Here is a 17,558-nt window from a genome sequence, read left to right on the forward strand (position 1 = left end):
ATGAAAAAGATTGTCCTAATCCAGCTCACCAAACACAATTTTTGCACTCAGTTCTCAAAGAGACTCTACATCCCTAGGAACTTCAGATCAAGGAGACAAAACTGACCAATTGTTAGATCATTTGACTATCTTTATTTACCATCCCTGTTCACATTGCTTCCACTCACCCACATGTACACACCAAAATAATAGTAATAATAATAATAATAATGCTCCAGGGTGGAACTGTAGAAAACACAGTGGATTGGAGTCAACAGATCTTTGTTCCAGGCCCAGGTCTGCCAGCTGGCAAATTCTGAGGCCTTGGGCCAACCACTTCATTCCTACGAATCTCAATGTCCCCCTGTGAGAATCATGAGTAGCAGTGGATCAAGTGAGCTAAAGCCCCTTCCGTTTGTAGTTTAGAAACTGGTCTCGATATTCTATGCTTATAATGCTTGACTTTCAAACGAGCTTCCCTTTTTCAGTGTGTGAGGGGAGAGGAGAGGGTTTCTGCAAAAGAAAGCAAAATTCCCCATGTGCTGTACACTTCGTGTACCTTACACTTGGCACACAGGGACTTTCTATCCCTTCGGATCATGAAATGGAAAGGTAGCTGGAATTGAGACCTCAACTCCAGGGTCGGTGAACGCTGTTCCATGCTGACAACACTCTCCATGCCCCTCTGCCCCGCCCCACCCCGATTCTCCACCGGACACGGCAGCCCACTCACCATTCCACATAACAGGGATGGCCCCTCACGGGCTGAGATTGGACTTTAACACTAGTGCTTAGAGCAGGCATTTTTTGTGTTCTTACCTTATGGCACACATTGAACTCAACTCATTAGACAGTTCATCTTATTTCCCAGTGTGATGAGATTGCACTATTATCCCATTTTACATATGAGGGAAATGGAGCCTAAAAGATTAAGTTTACCTGCCCAGAATTACTCAGCTAAGTCAACATTTGAACCCAGGCAGGATAAAAGTGCCCAACTCTCAGGGTTTATTGTTAGCAGTAAATAACAAGCACTAACATTTAGTGGGCACTTAGATAAGCACTGCATCATCTTATTTAATCCTCAGTCAGAGGCTGATTTCCTAGTCTCAAATCAGTAAAACACATCTGCCCCCACAGAGATTGGCATTCCCAGGAACGGACCTCCAAATCCTCCAAAGGTGACTTGGTCTTCCGTTCAGTGTAATACCACCGACTGAACAACCACTCTAAGCTGAGAAGGGATCCAAGGATGCCCTCCCTTCCTGAATACCACGTCCCCCTTGATGTCCTAATCCTGGTACCTGGAATAGGAACACTGGCAGCACCACTGTCCTGTCAGCCCAAACTCACCCCGGCTGGGACGCCCTAAATCTGGCCACACTCATCCCTCACACCAGCTCCAGCTCACTTGATTTCCTTCTCTACTGGCCCCAGGGTCTTGGCAATATCATCACCTACCACTAGAGCCCCATTTTGCCTTTGTCTTGATTCTCCATTCTGCTTTTGTCAACCCCAGAAAGATCTGAGCACCTACCCAGGGCCAAGCACGATGCTAAGCATGTTGCAAACACAATTTCCTTTTAGCATCACAAAACACTAGAGGGTAGATACGATTACCAGTATGGCTAGTTTGTAAATGAGGAATCTGAGGCTCAGGGAAGCACAGTGACTTTCTCAAAGGCACACAGCCAGAGTGATAAATCTGGATTTGGATCCATCAGTCAGTCTACTCCCAACCTCTTATCCACTGTCATGTTCTGCTTCTCTGTTTTGCCCACGTCTCTACCTCTTACCCACTGCGGGGCCTTGGGCAAGCCATCTAACGTCTCTGGGCCACAACGTGAATTTCTAAGTTCGCTTCCAGACTAAGATTCTCAGTATCCCTGAGCAATGCCAGAAATGTCATCATCCCCACATTACAGATGAGTAAGATCAGGTCTTGCTTTTTAAGGGGACATCCTACCCAGAGCCCTCTCCTCTCCAGGTTGTGCGTTCATCCCAGGGGACCATGATGAACCGTCATCAAAGCCTTTCCCCAGGGGCTCTGCCCCCAAGCAAAGCGGCTTGTCTGGCTGTATGTTTATCTCATGCTTTTCAGGGCAATAGTTCTCAATTTTGACTACTACACTTTGGCCAGAGCTGGGGTGGGGCACGGGGCTAGATTAACAAAACCTGATGTCCAGGCACTACCCCAGACTGATTAAATCAGGATCTCCAACAATGCAAGACAAGCGACTGTATTTTTTTAACCCCTAGGTAATTCCAAGGTGCAGCCAGAGTTGAACCAGAATTTTTGAAGCACTGGCGTATGAAGCGAAAAGCAAGGCCCTGTAGCTAGACAGATGTGCCTTATGTTCTCAACTCCACCCTACTCCAGCTGTGAGACCTCAGACAGATTAGTCTACTCCAGCTGTGAGACCTCAGACAGATTAGTCTAGCTGAGCCTGACTTTCCTCATCTGCAAAATGAGAATGATGATAGTGCATGCCTCAGGTGCCCTTGTGAAGATAAAATGAGATACTGCCCATGAGGATGCATGGCCCCTGGTCAGAGCTCAATAAATGGCAGCTGTCATTCTGTCAGAAAATGACCTGGAGATTCTGCTCCCTGTATTTCTTTTCTTCCGCATTTTAGGAAGCAAAACCAAATTACGGGAATTATAAGATTATAATGAAATGGGGTAGGGTAGATGATGAGCTGCAGATTTGGTTATTCATTCATTCAACTGATGTTTAATAAGCACCCTCCATGTGTTAGGCTCCTGCAGGGAGTTGTGAGTGAAATCGACATGGCTATTGAGCTCACCAAGCTTCTAAGCTATTGAGTTGAAATTGTGAGAGGGGTACAATAAAGGAATTAAAAAATAATAATACATTCTGATAAGCCATCATCTAAAGGAAACAAACAGGATGCGAAGACAGAGAACAAGAGGGACCCACATAGGTGATTCAGTGTGTCTGATTTAGTAACATTTGGACTGATGACTCCACAACACAATTACTGACTGATAGCAAGCATGACTCACCCAGCGGGCATTGCTAATTACTAGGACTTTCAGGGGCAAAGAACAAGATGACTGAGCACTGGCCAGCTGCCAGCTGTCCCTGAGCCAAAAGCAAATGAGCTACACCTTGGACTCTTCTGGCACGGCTGGTAACAACCACCCCAGCAATCCCTGGAGCTCCATTCCATGCTCTCAGATGGGTAACATGTCTCCTGTACCACTGCGTGGGGATCGAGAACGCTTCTTGGCACTCTCTGTGGTTTTTTAGAAGTGACACCCAACTGGACTTTGCTTCCTGTGCTAGGGAACTCTCCCAGTTATTGCCCTGGCACTAAGAAACACAGTCTGACACCATAAAAAAGAATTAGTGGCATGTATCCCTTCTCCCAAGAGTTCCATGCAGAGGAGAATAGGGTCTGGATGACAGTAACCATTTTATAGAGAAGTAAACTGAGGCCTAGAGAGGAAACCATCAGGCCCAAGGATTCATAGGAATAAAGGGAGCCATGTCTGATCAACACCAATACAGTGTTCCCAGCCCCTATAGTGCCTCCCTAGAGGGTGTGGTCCCTGAGCAAAAGGGCCAGACATGTCCCATTCTGGAAGTCTGCACAGCAAAATTAAATCCCTGTAAGTGCTTGCAGACATGATGCAGGCAGGAACAGAGGAGTAAGGACCAACACACTGGGACCTTCTCACGTCTCCACGACCTTGTCCAGTATTTTCACTGTGAGCATTTTTGCCATAGACATCTTTGCTGCAAGCATTTTTGCCACACAGCCAATTGGTTGTAAGGCAATTTTGCCATAAAAGATAAAATAATAAAAAATGAGGGACATTTAAAAGGACATGGCATGTATACACTGATGTGTATAAAATGTATGACTAATAAGAACCTGCTGTATAAAAAAATAAAATAAAATTCAGAAATTAAAAAAAAAACAAAAAAAAAAAACCTAAAAAGAAAAAAAAAGGACATAATGACTTATTTACAAAACAGAAACAAACTCACAGACTTAGAGCGTACTTACGGTTACCAGGGAGGAAGGGTCGGGGGCAGGGAGGTAGACTGGGAGTTTGGGATTGACATGTACACACTGCTATATTTAAAAAGGATAACCAACAAGGACCTACTGTATAGCACACGGAACTCTGCTCAATATTCTGTAATAACCTAAATGGGTAAAGAATTTTAAAAAGAACAGATACATGTATATGTATAACTGAACCACTCTGATGCACACCTGAAACTAACAGAGCATTGTTAATCAACTATCCTTCAATATAAAATAAAAATTTCAAAAAAACTCAAATCTTAAAGAAAGGACATAATGAAACATGAAAAATGAATAATAAAGTTAAAGACTTTATTGCAAAATACAAAATATTTGAATACATTTAAAATGTGCATAGATTCATGGCAATACTGCACAAAGAACTGATTTTATTTTGTGGGTTGTACCTAAGCACTTGTCTTCCAAGTCTTTCTTTCACAGTAATATACATTTTTTGGCTTACTGATTCGTCTCCTCGTTCAGCACATCATACATTTTCCTTTTTGCTAAAATTTCTGTCATTAGAGAGATTTCCAAATACTAGGATGCATATTTGTAACCGAGCTCTGTATTGCATGGTGAAAGCCTGTTGCTTATTCTTGACATACTGGCATATGTCTGTTGATAGACACCTCATGGGAAAGGTGGGTTCAACTCCATGCCTTCAAAGCCCTTGGCCCATTTCACCTCCAATGTAGTGGGTTTCAAAATAAGAAACCAACTCTTGGGGCAAACCATCATGCTCTGCCAACTTGATAAAGCCATCAATAACATCGCTAACTGGGAAGAACGCTATTCATTCCAACCATGTGAAACCAAACTGTCAAAACAAACTGTCAACCAGTTATCTTTCACAGCAAAATTGCCTTACCGTCCATTTGTTATGCGGCAAAAATATTTTTGGCAAAAAGGCTCATGGCAAAGATGTTTATGGCAAAGAAGCTCACAGCAAAAATACCTAGAACCCCCTAGGATATTCTCCCCGTCCATATATGCATGAGCCCTAGCACTTCAGAGGCACGGCCATCCTCCACCAAGTGTCCAAAAGAAGAAAGAAGGAAGGACAGGGGAGGGGGAAGGGGAGGGGAGGGGAAGGGAGGGATATCTGCCATTACTGAGCACCTCCCCTGAAGCAGGCGTGACACAAGGTGCTTTACACTTGTTAACTCGTTTAACCTTACCTAGAACATAGGTATTAATATTCCCAGTTTACACATGAAGGAACGGAGGCTTAGAAGGCTGTAAGAAAACTGACCACTGCTGTTCACTTCTTAAGCAACAGAACTCAGCTTTCAGAGGCCTTCTTCCTTCCAGGGTTTACATTTCTGACCTGACGCAATCTTCTAACCGGACTTCCCCCACAGTCACTCTGAGGAAATGGCTTAAATAGAAACTGATGGCTCAGCGTTAACTCGAAAGAGTGTGAGCCCGTCAATAGTTGCTCCAGATGGACCAGGCTAATCCTTAGGATTATTCAAGAAGACAGAAAAGTAGCCCCTGATTGAATCAGACAGATGCTCTAAGCAATGTTCCATGGCTTTGGTAAATGAAGAAGGAAGCTATGAAGAGAGTACTGAAAAACACTGGACATTTGCCTGTGCTTCCCCCATAGTCCCCCAAAGTGAATCCTGAAAGGTTAAAAGTGGTTTCATCACCAGTGTGGTTGTCAATTTCATAAAACGGGGAAGAAGAAGTCATTCGAGGGGAACTTAAGCCTTCTTTCTGCAAAGGTGAACACTGGGCCCCAATTCATAACCATAGAGAGAAGAAAATGAAGTCCCTTACAATACAGCATAGAAAAGCAAGAGCGAGAGGCTAGAGACATGGGGTCCCTGTAATGCTCCACCGCATGCCGTGATCCAGGTCACTTAACAAAATTATTGTGCACTCATTCAACCAACATTAGCACCTAGTTCTAAGCACTACCCTGAGAGAACAAAGATAAAGGAGACATTGGGACTTCCAGTTCTAGCCATGCAGAGTAATGACTAAAAGACTTCCTGTCATAACAGCTGTAAAACTGGACTAAGTATACGAAGCAACTGCTTTTGGGCATTGGATAACAGACAACATATGGCTGTGATCTTGAGAGAAAGGAAATATGTGAGATACGCTCCACATTCATCTCAGCTTCCTGCCTGTGCAGTTTACAAACAGTGACCCAGGGAAGTGGTGCCCAAAGAGAAAGCAGCAGTCTTACAAGGTAGAGGAGACAGCAGGTTTGGGGACAACTAGAATTTGTGTGGAAGGATACAGGAAAGAAGGATGTTGTGTAGAGAAGCTGCAGAAATCTTCATGCAGGTCCCTTTGGTTGAGTATTAAGCTGTGCAAATGCAGAAGCATCACAGCAAACAGCTACAGGGAGCTTAAGAGCTGAACGGAGATTACAGAAGTCACACACTATTGTGATATGATGGAATTCTGACCAACCAGAGTAGAGACAGATGACTATAAGCCCAGGCATTCAGCGGAGACCCTATAAAGACCACATTTAGGAATAGAATAAATGTTAGTAGACATTACTCTCATCCTAACAAGCCCTTTGAACATACCTTGACAGGATCAAGACTTCCAGAAACAAAACAAAACAAAACAAACAAAAGAAAACACAAAAAAGCTCAACATTTTTCAAAGTAAGATAACAAAAATCCAGGCTCTCAACAACCTAGCATCCATAATATCCAGCATACAATAAAAATTACCAGACATGGGCAAAAGTCAGGAAAAATGTGACTTGCAGCCAGAAAGAAAAAAAAAATCACTGAAACATACCCAGAGATGGCAGAGCTGTTGGGAATAGGGGACAATATCTATTTGATATTATATATATGGTCATTGTTTTAAATCAAAAGATGGACATGACAAGTAAACATCTGGACTCTCAGTAAATAACTGGAAACTATAAAAACAATCAAAAGAAGATTCTAGCACTGAAAAATACCACATCATAAATTTCAAAATTTGCTGGATGGCTTTTAACAGCTTAATGGACATTGCAGAAAAAAAAATATTGGTGAACTCAAAGACAGGTTAATAGAAATTAACCAAATTAAGACAGAAGAAAAACTACTGAAAATATTAACAGAAACCCAGTGACCTGAGGGACAAAATCAGGTCCAATATATGTTTAATGAGAGTCCCCAAAAGAGAGAAGAAAATTCATTGAAGCAGAAAATATACATGGAATAATAGCAAAATTTTTCCAAATTTAATGGAAAAAAAACAACACATGAACCAAAGAAACTTAAAGCCACCAACAGGATATGTTTTTTAAAAAGAAAGAAAGAACACCAAACGAAGGTTATCATATTCAAATGAATGGAGAAGAGAAAAATCTTAAAGCAGTCAGAGAAAAATACACGTTACATTCAGGGAAACAATGATAGGAATGACATCCGATTTCTCAACAGAAACAAGACAGTGGAATAACATCTTTAAATTGCTGAAGGAAAAAATATATCAACACACAATTCTGTATTCAGTGAAACTCTGCTTCAGAAATGAAGGCAAAATAGAGATTAGATTGCAGCATGGGAGACCCAAGAGAATTGCAGTAGTCTAGGTTTGTCTGTGGATGAAATGAATCATGACCCTCAAGCTCTTAGGTTAAAATCTCAGGGAATGAAAGAGATGATGATAACTTTACTGACCCACGATCAGAAGGGCAATTTCTTCTAGTTGTTCACCCAGAAATAGCTTTTGACTACCAAAATTTTTTGAAAACTTTTTCTATGGAAAAAGATTCTTTGGGAACCTTAACAAAAGCAACAAAAAGACACATTGCTTGGGGGACAATGAATGAAGAGCGACTGCATGGGAAACTTCTCATCATTCAGTGTTCCAGTTTATGGTACAGAGAAAATCTGGACAGAGTTTTTTTCATGGAAACAATGCAGTAAATGTGATACTGTGCCTCTGTGATCAGAAAGCATTGTGTGAACTGAGTAACTAGGATTCCCTTTTTAAAATACCCCAGAGAATTTCACTAGGTAATTTTCCTGTGATTGACAACATATCAACAGAAAGCACCTATGGGCTGGATATCATTTTAGGAGGCCAATGCATTCAGCTCATTCACCCAGTATTTGTTGAGTGCTTACCTTGTACCAGACAGTGTTCTATGTGTCATGACTATAACCATTAACAACATAGGCATGGTCTCCGCTCTCAAGAAGCTAACATTCTAGTAGGGTGGGAGTGGAGAATCTTTTAAAAACACAATTTGGATAGTACACATGTTCTGTATGGGCAATAGGAGCCATGGAGAGAGTGATGGAGTTGGGGACAGAGATCATAAAAAAGGAGATGATGATGATAATTCCGGGGGTCGGGGAGAGGGACAGATTGGGAGTTTGGGACTGACATGAACACACTGCTATATTTAGAATAGATAACCAACAAGGACCTACTGTAAAAAAAAATAAATTAAAAATTTTAAACAAAACCAAAAAATAAATAAAATAAATTTTAAAAATCTATCAAATGGGGCCTCCCTGGTGGCGCAAGTGGTTAAGAGTCCGCCTGCCGATGCAGGGGATACGGGTTCGTGCCCCGGTCTGGGAGGATCCCGTGTGCCGCGGAGCGGCTGGGCCCGTGAGCCATGGCCGCTGGGCCTGCGCATCCGGAGCCTGTGCTCCGCAGCGGGAGAGGCCACAACAGTGAGAGGCCCACATACCGCAAAAAGAAAAAAAAAAAAAAAAAAAAAAAAAAAAATCTATCAAATGGAATGGAGGTTAATTGCAAAGATTTAAGTGTACTCCTAGAAGTCATCAAGTCTCTCAACTGAAGTAGTTGAGCATCTGGGCCCCAGTACTAATCCCCCAGATGAACTGTGGCCTCTTCCTAATTCTATAGGTAATAAAGCCCTAGTTGAAGGATTTTCAAATGCTGAAACACAGAATCTGGACACCTGGAACAAGTTGATCTGGACTTTTTATAGTTGACAGTCTTGGTATTCAGGTATCAGTGGACTCTTCAGAAGCTACCCTAGGTCTTTTGGACCACAGTTCCCAGCAGCAGCTCTTTCAGGGCACTGATGAACTAACATTTCAGCAGGTAATACAGCTCAGCTGTAGCAATAGGCAATAGCTCCAGTTCAGCAGCAACACATAGGAACGCTTCGAAGACTGAACGAAAGGAAACTAGATTCCATATGGCTACAAGTAACTTGAAATGAATCTACTGTTCTCTCAGATGGCCCACAGAGACCATCCCTCTCACCCATGTTTTTATCAGTCATTATTCAAAGTCATCCAATTCATTGATTACCTCCTTAGTGAAGAGTTCCCTGAAACTCTACATGTAGCCCTGCATCTCTTTTGTTTCCTTCATGTCACCTCACATAGTTTATTTCTAAGTGCTTATAAGGCAGAATATCTGCCGTTTCACTGAAGAATCCAGGCAGTTAACACAGCGCCCTAACTATAGTGACTACGTAACAAAAGTGCTGAATGAATACTCAACTGGAAAATAGCTTACTGAAAGGCAGAAATGCAGATATCATACATCTTTAAATATTTACACTAAGTAGTTTTATAGTTTTTAATTACAGCCAGTCTGTAAGATAAAATTTTAAGTTGAAATTCAAGTATAAAGGTATAAACATACTACAAAGAATGTTAATTCTATTCCTGAGGTATATGAAAACTATGAAACATATAAAAATATTTCAGCTTAAACTTGATCACCAAAAAAAGTCTTGAAAGCCACAATATATCTGCACTTTCTTCTCCTTAATGGAGAGTTCCATATGCTGAATTTTAAGCACACATGAATTTTATTTTGGTAACCTTAAGAATTTGAATTTTCATCTAACTGAATAACTTCAATTGGTTGATAGTTTAAAAAAGAGTCAAATTGAGAGCAGAGGAATATAATATTTTGGAATTAAAGCAGACCTTAGCTTTCACGAAGCCTTGATGGAGACAACTGAGAGGGTGTAAAACAGAAGATCCAGAAAAGAGGAACTCCAGATTTTCTTGACATTTGTAAACTTGTGGGTAGAGGACCAAAACATGCATGCACATACCACACACATACACCTATTTACACACACCTCTTGAGATGTGCATTATCACATAAACAAATGTACCAGCATCATGTTGGAACTAAAGAAAGGAGAAAAATGTATCTAATAAGCAGTGTGAATGCTAATTGGAAATTAATAGTATTGGATATTTTGACGGCCAAGACGGAATATAAATGAGTGATTACATAATAGAACTACAAATTGCTTCTAATTTCCTTAAAATGTTATTAATATTGTCATTATTTGGTGTACTGCTTTTTTCTTTTGTCTTTGTGAAAATAAAAATACTTAAAAGGGCATAATGGGGACTTCCCTGGCAGTCCAGTGGTTGAGACTTCACCTTCCAGTGTGGGGACAAGGCAGGAAGGTCGATCCCAGGTCAGGGAGCTGGGATTCCACCTGCCTCACACCCAAGGAACCAAGGCATGGAACAGGAGCGGTATTGTAACAAATTCAGTAGAGACTGTAAAAATGGTCCACATCAAAAAAAAAGGGGAGGGGATAATGAAGGCAAAATAAACCATTTAAAATATACAGAAACTGAGAATTTATCAGTAGTAGATCTGCACTGAAAGAAATATTAAAGGAATTTCTTCAGGTTTGTGGGAGATGAAACCACAGGAAACAAAGATCTATGCAAAGAAATGAAAACACCAGAAATGGCAAATATAAGAGAGAATATAAAAGAAATTTTCCCTTATTTGTTAATTTTTTAAAAGACCGTTGACAGCTCCGTGTTCTGTGATGGTCTAGTTGGGTGGGATGGGGAGGGGAGGGAGGTCTAAGAGGGAGGGGATGTGTGTATGCATATGGCTGATTCACTTCCCTGTGGGGCAGAAACTAACACAACATTGTAAAGCAATTATACGCCAATAAAAAAAAAAAGACAGTTGACTTTAAAGCAGAGCTTGTCAAGCTACAACAAGCAGGTCATATCTGGCTTGCTGTCTAATTTTGTACAGCCCACAAGGTACAACGGCTTGTTAAAGATAAAAAATTTTTAATGTTGAATGGCTGAAAATAAATCAACAGAGAAATAACATTTCACAACATGTGGGAAATTAAATGAAATTCAAATTTCACTGTCCATAAAAACACTCACTGCATAAAACACAGCTATGCTCATTTGCTTAGGCAGCATCTATGGCTGCTTTTGCACAATAATGGCACAGTAGACCAACAGAACCAGTATTTGCCACTCCCATCACCTCTCATTGCTATGTAGTAAACTGTAAATCACAGTAATGCAGTCATAACTTAAGAGCATTTTGAGTTTCATACTTATACCTATTATGCAACTTTTCTTAATATTACCAATGCAAATCTGTCACGTTAAAAAAAAAAAAAGTGCACTTCCGAGGTCTCGCTTTAAGGTACAGTGGAGTGTGAATTATTTTTTTGCCAAATAGATGGCAATATAGTACGTTTATTATGCAATGGCACTATAACTGTATGAAAAGAATACAATATATGTCAACATTACCAGACTAAGCATTTGTTACAATATTCCCCATTCGTGAGCTAGCAATGGTCAGAAGAACTAGAAAATTTAGAAATAACAAATGTCCTCACAGCACAATCTCTGCACAAAAAAGAGAAACGGAAATGAAGCCACAATAAAAGTAAGTTCCAAGTGGCTCATATGTTAGCCAAGCAAGGACAAATCACTCACCAATGGTGAGTTAATTTTTTTCTATTACTTAGAAAGCAATTTTATTTATTTTTAATATCTTTACTTTAGTATAATTGCTTTACAATGGTGTGTTACTTTCTGCTTTATAAAAAAGTGAATCAGCTATACAAATACATATATCCCCATATCTCCTCCCTCTTGCGTCTCCCTCTCACACTCCCTATCGCACCCCGCTAGGTGGTCACAAAGCACCCAGCTGATCTCCCTGTGCTATGCCGCTGCTTCCCACTAGCTATCGATTTTACATTTGGTCGTGTATATATGTCCATGCCACTCTCTCACTTTGTCCCAGCTTACCCTTCCCCCACCCCGTATCCTCAAGGCCATTCTCTACGACTGCGTCTTTATTCCTGTGCTGCCCCTAGGTTCTTCAGGACTTTTTTTTTTTTTAGATTCCATATATATGTGTTAGCAGACAGTATTTGTTTTTCTCCTTCTGACTTACTTCACTCTGTATGACAGACTCTAGATCCATCCACCTCACTGCAAATAACTCAATTTCGTTTCTTTTTATGGCGGAGTAATATTCCATTGTACACATGTACCACACCTCCTTTATCCATTCATCTGTCGATGGACACCTAGGTTGCTTCCATGTCCTGGCTATTGTAAATAGAGCTGCAATGAACATTGTGGTACAAGACTCTTTTTGAATTATGGTTTTCTCAGGGTATTTGCCCAGTAGTGGGATTGCTGGGTTGTATGATAGTTCTATTTTTAGTTCTTTAAGGAAACTCCATACTCTTCTCCATAGTGGCTGTATCAATTTACATTCCCACCAACAGTGCAAGAGGGTTCCCTTTTCTCCACACCCACTCCAGCATTTATTGTTTGTAGATTTTTTGATGATGGCCATTCTGACTGGTGTGAGGTGATACCTCACTGTAGATGTGATTTGCATTTCTCTAATGATTAGTAATGTTGAGCATCCTTTCATGTGTTTGTCAGCAATCTATATATCTTCTTTGGAGAAATGTCTATTTAGGTCGTCTGCCCATTGTTGGATTGGGTTATTTGTTTTTTTGATACTGAGCTGCATAAGCTGCTTGTATATTTTGGAGATGAATCCTTTGTCAGTTGCTTCATTTGCAAATATTTTCTCCCATTTCTGAGGGTTGTCTTTTCGTCTTGTTTATGGTTTCCTTTGCTGTGTAAAAGCTTTTAAGTTTCATTAGGTCCCATTTATTTATTCTTGTTTTTATTTCCATTTCTCTAGGAGGTGGGTCAAATAGGATCTTGCTGTGATTTATGTCATAGAGTGTTCTGTCTACGTTTTCCTCTAAGAGTTTTATAGTGTCTGGCCTTACATTTAGGTCTTTAATCCATTTTGAGTGGATTTTTGTGTATGGTGTTAGGGAGTGTTCTAATTTCATTCTTTTACATGTAGCTGTCCAGTTTGTGCAGCACCACTTATTGAAGAGGCTGTCTTTTCTCCATTGTATATTCTTGCCTCCTCTGTCATAGATTAGTTGACCATATGTGCATGGGTTTATCTCTGGGCTTTCTATCCTGTTCCATTGATCTATATTTCTGTTTTTGTGCCAGTACCATACTGTCTTGATTACTGTAGCTTTGTAGTATAGTCTAAAGTCAGGGAGCCTGATTCCTCCAGCTGTTTTTCTTTCTCAAGATTCCTTTGACTATTCAGGCTCTTTTGTGTTTTCACACAAATTGTGAAATTTTTTGCTCTAGTTCTGCCAAAAATGCCATTGGTAGTTTGATAGGGATAGCACTGAATCTGTAGATTGCTTTAGGTAGTATAGTCATTTTCACAATATTGATTCTTCCAATTCAAGAACAAGGTATATCTCTCCACCTGCTTGTGTCATCTTTAATTTCTTTCATCAGTGTCTAATAGTTTTCTGCATACAGGTCTTTTGTCTCCTCAGGTAGGTTTTTTCCTAGGTATTTTATTCTTTTTGTTGCAATGGTAAATGAGAGTGTTTCCTTAATTTCCCTTTCAGATTTTTCATCATTACTGTATAGGAATGCAAGAAATTTCTGTGCATTAATTTTGTATCCTGCTACTTTACCAGATTCATTGATTAGCACTGGTAGTTTTCTAGTAGCATCTTTAGGATTCTCTATGTATAGTATCATGTCATCTGCAAACAGTGACAGCTTTACTTCTTCTTTTCTGATTTGGTTTCCCTTTATTTCTTTTTCTTCTTTGATTGCTGTGGCTACACCTTCCAAAACTATGGTGAATAATAGTGGTGAGAGGGGACATCCTTGTCTTGTTCCTGATCTTAGAGGAAATGGTTTCAGTTTTTCACCACTGAGAACGATGTTGCTGTGGGTTTGTCAAATATGGCCTTTAATATGGTGAGGTAAGTTCCCTCTATACCTACTTTCTGGACGGCTTTTATCATAAATGGGTGTTGAATTTTGTCAAAAGCTTTTTCTGCATCTATTGAGATAATCATATGGTTTTTCTCCTTCAATTTGTTAATATGGTTTATCACATTGATTGATTTGCGTATACTGAAGAATCCCTGCATTCCTGGGATAAATCCCACTTGACCATGCTGTATGATCCTTTTAATGTGCTGTTGGATTCTGCTTGCTGTTTTGTTGAGGATTTTTGCATTTATGTTCATCAGTGATATTGGCCTGTAGTTTTCTTTCTTTGTGACATCTTTGTCTGGTTTTGGTATCAGGGTGATGGTGGCCTTGTAGAATGAGTTTGGGAGTGTTCCCCCCTCTGCTATGTTTGGAAGAGTTTGAGAAGGATAGGTGTTAGCTCTTCTCTAAATGTTTGATAGAATTCGCCTGTGAAGCCATCTGGTCCTGGGATTTTGTTTGTTGGAAGATTTTGAATCACAGTCTCAATATCAGTGCTTGTGATTGGTCTGTTTATATTTTCTGTTTCTTCCTGGTTCAGTCTCAGAAGGTTGTGCTTTTCTAAGAATTTCTCCATTTTTTCCAGGTTGTCCATTTTATTGGCATATAGTCACTTGTAGTAATCTCTCATGATCCTTTGTATTTCTGCAGTGTCAGTTGTTTCTTTTTTTTTTTTTTTTTTTGTGGTACGTGGGCCTCTCACTGTTTTGGCCTCTCCCGTTGCGGAGCACAGGCTCCAGACGCACAGGCTCGGCGGCCATGGCTCACGGGCCCAGCCGCTCCACGGCATGTGGGATCTTCCCGGCCCGGGACACGAACCCGTGTCCCCTGCATCGGCAGGCGGACTCTCAACCACTGCACCACCAGGGAAGCCCTTCTCCCTATGTTTTCTTGATGAGTCTGGCTAATGGTTTATGAATTTTGTTTATCTTCTCAAAGCACCAGCTTTTAGTTTTATTAATCCTTGCTATTGTTTCCTTCATTCCTTTTTCATTTATTTCTGATCTCATCTTTATGATATCTTTCCTTCCGATAACTTTGGGTTTTTTGTTCTTCTTTCTCTAATTGCTTTAGGTGTAAAGTTAGGTTGTTTATTTGAGATGTTTCTTGTTCCTTGAGGTAGGATTGTATTGCTATAAACTTCCCTCTTAGAACTGCTTTTGCTGCATCTCACAGGTTTTGCGTCGTCATGTTTTCATTGTCATTTGTTTCTAGGTATTTTTTGATTTCCTCTTTGATTTCTTCAGTGATCTCTTGGTTATTTAGTAGTGTATTGTTTAGCCTCCATGTGTTTGTATTTTTTAGAGATTTTTTTCCTGTAATTGATATCTAGTCTCATAGTGTTGTGGTCGGAAAAGATACTTGATATGATTTCAATTTTCTTAAATTTAGCAAGGCTTGATTTGTGACCCAAGATATGATCTATCCTGGAGAATGTTCCATGAGCACTTGAGAAAAATGTGTATTCTGTGGTTTTTGGATGGAATATCCTATAAATATCAATTAAGTCCATCTTGTTTAATGTATCATTTAAAGCTTGTGTTTCCTTGTTTATTTTCCTTTTGGATGATCTGTCCATTGGTGAAAGTGGGGTGTTAAAGTCCCCTACTATGATTGTGTTACTGTTGATTTCCCCGATTATGGCTGTTAGCGTTTGTCTTATGTATTGAAGTACTCCTAGGTTGGGTCCAAAATATTTACAATTGTTATATCTTCTTCTTGGATTGATCCCTTGATCATTATGTAGGGTCCTTCTTTGTCTCTTGTAATAGTCTTTATTTTAAAGTCTATTTTGACCAATATGAGAATTGCTACTCCATCTTTCTTTTGATTTCCATTTGCATGGAATATCTTTTTCCATCCCCTCACTTTCGGTCTGTATGTGCCCCTAGGTCTGAAGTGGGTCTCTTGTAGACAGCATATATATGAGTCTTGTTTTTGTATCCATTCAGCCAGTCTATGTCTTTTGGTTGGAGCACTTAATCCATTTACATTTAAGGTAGTTTTCAATATGTATGTTCTTATTACCATTTTCTTAATTGTTTTGGGTTTGTTATTGTACGTCTTTTTCTTCTCTTGTGTTTCCTGCCTAGCAAAGTTCCTTTAGCATTTGTTGTAAAGCTGGTTTGCTGGTGCTGAATTCTCTTAGCTTTTGCTTGTCTGTAAAGGTTTAAATTTCTCCACTGAATCTGCATGAGATCCTTGCTGGGTAGAGTAATCTTGGTTGTACGTTTTTCCCTTTCATCACTTTAAATATGTCCTGCCACTCCCTTCTGGCTAGCAGAGTTTCTGCTGAAAGATCAGCTGTTAACCTTACGGGGATTCCCTTGTATGTTATTTGTTGTTTTTCCCTTGCTGCTTTTCATATTTTTTTGTGTATTGAATTTTTGATACTTTGATTAATATGTGTCTTGGTGTGTTTCTCCTTGGATTTATCCTGTATGGGACTCTCTGTGCTTCCTGGACTTGATTGACTATTTCCTTTCCCATATTAGGGAAGTTTCCAACTATAATCTCTTCAAATATTTTTTCAGTCTCTTTCTTTTTGCTCTTCTTCTTCTGAGACCCATATAATTCGAATGTTGGTGCATTTAATGTTGTCCCAGAGGTCTCTGAGACTGTCTGTGACTCTGAGACTCTGTGGTAGTTATTTCGGCTATTTTACCTTCTAGGTCACTTATCCGTTCTTCTGCCTCAGTTATTCTGCTATTGGTTCCTTCTAGAGAATTTTTAATTTCATGTATTGTGTTGTTCATCATTGTTTGTTTGCTCTTTAGTTCTTCTAGGTCTTTGTTGAACGTTTCTTGTATTTTCCTCATTCTATGTCCAAGATTTTGGATCATCTTTACTCTCATTACTCTGAATTCTTTTTCAGGTAGACTGCCTATTTCCTCTTCATTTGTTTGGTTTGGTGGGTTTTGACCTTGCTCCTTCATCTCCTGTGTGTTTCTCTGTCTTCTCATTTTGCTTAACTTACTGTGTTTTGGGGTCTCCTTTTTGCAGGCTGCAGGTTCGTAGTTCCTGTTGTTTTTGGTGTCTGTCCCCAGTGGCTAAGGTTGGTTCAGTGGGTTGTGTAGGCTTCCCGGTGGAGGGGTCTGGTGCCTGTGTTCTGGTGGATGAGGATGGATCTTGTCTTTCTGGTGGGCAGAACCACATCTGGTGGTGTGTTTTGGGGTGTCTGTGACCTTATTATGATTTTAGGCAGCCCCTCTGGTAATGGGTGGGGTTGTGTTCCTGTCTTGCTAGTTGTTTGGCATAGGGTGTCCAGCACTGTAGCTTGCTGGTCATTGCGTGGAGCTGGTCTTAGTGTTGAGATGGAGATCTCTGGGAGAGCTTTTGCTGTTTGATATTACTTGGAGCCGGGAGGTCTCTGGTGGCCCAATGTCCTGAACTCGGCTCTCCGACCTCAGAGACACAGGGCTGACACCTGGCCGGAGCACCAAGACCCTGTCA

The sequence above is a fragment of the Mesoplodon densirostris genome, chromosome 6, assembly GCF_025265405.1.
Source record: "Mesoplodon densirostris isolate mMesDen1 chromosome 6, mMesDen1 primary haplotype, whole genome shotgun sequence".
Taxonomy (NCBI): Eukaryota; Metazoa; Chordata; class Mammalia; order Artiodactyla; family Ziphiidae; genus Mesoplodon; species Mesoplodon densirostris.